The 3,266-nt window shown below is 49.7% G+C and overlaps 1 non-coding gene across 1 annotated transcript; it reads left to right on the top strand.

The window, feature by feature from the left end:
* Positions 1 to 973: 973 nt before the first annotated feature.
* On the top strand, positions 974 to 1,045 carry trnae-uuc (transfer RNA glutamic acid (anticodon UUC)). Its single transcript has one exon. It is a non-coding gene; the product is annotated as a tRNA-Glu (tRNA).
* Positions 1,046 to 3,266: the final 2,221 nt, after the last annotated feature.

The following is a 3,266-nucleotide window of genomic DNA, read 5'->3' as shown; positions in this document are numbered from 1 at the left end:
AATAACATTCGTTTTCTGGTTGTTTGTATCGGGTATTTCAGGTTCATTAGCCGCTGTTTAAGTGTGTTGGGCGGTTTGTGGGCTACCATGATGCTGAGAGGGTTGAGTTGTCCCGACATCATTTCCCAGATGTCTTTGATGTAAAGTAATGTGGCTAGGGTTTCTGCAGACGTTGTGTCTGCTTGTGTCAGTTTGTTGATGTGAAATCGGCACACTGGGTTTATTGGGTAGGCAAAGGTGAGCACTGCAGATGCTGGAAACCAGAGTTTAGATCAGAGTGGTGCTCGAAAATTACAGCAGGTAGACAGCTTCCGAAGATCAGGAAAATCGACGTTTCGGGCAAAAGCTCTTAATCAGGAAAAGAGGCAGGACGCTTCCAGGGGTGGAGAGATAAATTGGGGGGTGCTGGGCTGAAGGTAGCAAAGAGTACAATAGGTGAATGGGGATGGGGATGGAGGTGACAGGTCAGAGAGGAGGGTGAGGCGGATAGGTGGGAAGGGAGATTGGCAGGTAAGACAGATCATGAGGACAGCGCTCAGCTGGAAGGTTGGAATTGAGGTAAGGTGGGGGGGAAGGGAAATGAGGAAACTGGTGCAGTCCACATTGATGTCCTGGGGTTGAATGTATCCGAGGCAGAAGTTGGGGCCTTCTTCCTCCAGGCATCGGGTGGGGAGGGAGCGGCGGTGGAGGAGGCCCAGGACATGCATGTCCCTGGCAGAGTGGGAGGGGAGGTTGAAATGTTGGGCCACAGGGCGATGGGGTTGATTGTTGCGGGTGTCCTGGAGATGTTCCCTCAAACGCTGTGACTTGACTCTGTGATGGGGCTCCAGTCTCCCCAACATAGAGGAGATCGTATCGGGAGCAATGGATACAAGAAATGACATTGGTGTTAGCCTTCTCAGTCCCGTGACCCGGGTTCGATTTCCGGGCAGGGAAGCAATTTTCAGTACAGCTGTCAAACTTTGCCCATATGTCCCTGGTGGTCTAGTGGTTAGGATTCGGCGCTTTCACCGTTGCGGCCCGGGTTCGATTCCCGGTCAGGGAAGCAATCTTTAGTGCGTTTTTTTGGCAACCCATTCTCCTCCAATGCGCTGTATAGTTACTTATTGGTCTTCGTCGTCACTGGGTGCTGCAGTGTATCGTGGTTCGTTGAACTAGTGTCCTTATTCAGATTTGCTTGCATGTGTAGGGATGATTACTTCTGTAGCTAAGTACTTGGTTCGCGTGTGGTGTTTTCCTGTAGATGCTGTTTTGAATTTACCATTGACTGTTCGCTCTACTGTGACATCCAGAAATGGCACTTTGTTGTTGTTCTCCTCTTTTGTGAATTTTATGCCAGTAAGGAGATTGTTGATGGTGTTGTAGGTTTCCTCTAATTTGTTTCATTTTTTGATGACAGAAGTGTTTCATGGGCATTTCGTTGATTTGTTTGTAGGGCTTGTTACTGAATATAAAATGGGTGGTAAGGCACAGTTCCACGAGGTTGACAGTGTTATCTTTGCTGCTGAAGTTGGTTCTGTGTTTTTGTCTTTAGTTCTTCGAGTAGTGTCTTCAGTTTTCTTTGGTCACGTTGATGTTAATGGATGTGAACAGGGCTGTTATATCAAAGGACAGCATTATTCCACCCTCTTCTATCTTAGTATCTTTGTTATTCAGGAATTCTTGGATGGAGTAAATGGAGTGGAGTGAATCTTCGACTAGGTGTTTTCGTCTTCAGTGGAGGCCTTTGACTAGTCTGTATATTGGTGTTTCAAGTCGTGAGACTATGGCCTGAGGGGGTTTCCTGGTTTGAAAAAGAGGAGAACAACAATAAACTGCCATTCCTAGATGTCACAGTAGAGCGAACAGTCAATGGGGAACTTCAAACTCGCATCTACAGAAAAACAACACACACAAACCAAATACTTAACCACAGAAGCAATCATCCCAACACCCACAAACGAAGCTGCATCAGGACATTATTTCAACGAGCCACTACACACTGCAGCACAGAGAAACTATGAAGAGCACAAGAGAAATACGTATATAGTAAATTTAAGGAGAACGCGTCCCCAATAAACCCATTCCGCCGATTTCTCATTGATGCTTCCAAACTGACTCTCAAAAATTCGGTTTGACCCTCCATTCTTTCCTGTTTGTTTTTTGAAGGGTTTTGAAAGCTTTCCCAATCCTCTGACTGAGTATTGGAGTTGGGAAGTTATGTTTTGGCTGTTCAGGACATTGGTTAGACCACGTTTGGAATATTGTGTGCAATTCTGGTCTCCCTCCTATCAGAAGGATATTGTGAAATTTGAAAGGGTTCTGAAGCACCAATGGGCCCACAGAGGGGAAGAGGCCCTTCTGCTGCCCTGAGTGTGGGAAGGCCTTCAGTGATTCCTCTGCCTTGCTGACGCACCAGCTGGTCCACACCGGGGAAGGCTGTTCTCCAGCCGCAAGTGCGAGATGGCCTTCAGCAGTTCTTCCCACCTGCTGAGACACCAGTGGGTCCACACTGAGAGGCCGTTCATCTGTCCCGAGTGCAGGAAGGGCATTGCTCTTTCCTCCAACCTGCTGGCCTATTGGTGTGTCCACATGTTGGAGAGGTCGTTCAGTTGCCCGATGTGCAGGAAGGCCTTCAGCAATTCCGATGCCCTGTTGAGGCACCAGTCCATCCACAGCGGGGAGAAGCCGTTCTCCTGCCCCGAATGTGGGAAGGTCTTCACCTGCTCCTCCACACTGTTGAATCACCAGCTGGACCACACGGGGGTGTTGGGGGTGTCAGTGGTGGAGGGGGGCGAGGCCATTCAGCTGCCCTAAGTGCGGGAAGGCCGTCAGCAATTCCTCTGCCCTACTGAAGCACCAATGTGCCCACACCGGGGAGATGCCCTCCATCTGGCCCGAGTGTAGAAAGAGGTTCATGTTTTCCTGCAACTTGCGGAAGCACCAGCGGGGGCACCAGCGCTCCCAGCAATCAGATCCCACCAGTGACGCTGCCTTCAGTCACCCCCCAGGACTGAATCTCCTGCAAGTTCTGACAGTGGGTGCAGTGGGAGAGTAGGTGGGCTGTTTTTGTTTTCTGCTGGACTACAATTGCCTCCCCCACCCCCCACAACCACAAATCCATGGTGGCTCAGGGTTAGCACTGCTGCCTCATGGCACCAGGAACCCAGGAATACTTCCACCCTTGGGGAACTGTGTGCAAGTTATGGAGGGTAGGAAAATGGATCTGAGTGGGTTAGTCTTCGGAAGATCAGTGCAGATGTGTTCGGCTGAAGGACCTGTTTTTC

This window comes from Chiloscyllium punctatum, chromosome 36 (genome assembly GCF_047496795.1).
Source record: "Chiloscyllium punctatum isolate Juve2018m chromosome 36, sChiPun1.3, whole genome shotgun sequence".
NCBI classification, from domain to species: domain Eukaryota; kingdom Metazoa; phylum Chordata; class Chondrichthyes; order Orectolobiformes; family Hemiscylliidae; genus Chiloscyllium; species Chiloscyllium punctatum.
Note: the sequence above shows the minus strand (reverse complement) of the source record. Positions and strands in the feature narration are given on the sequence as shown.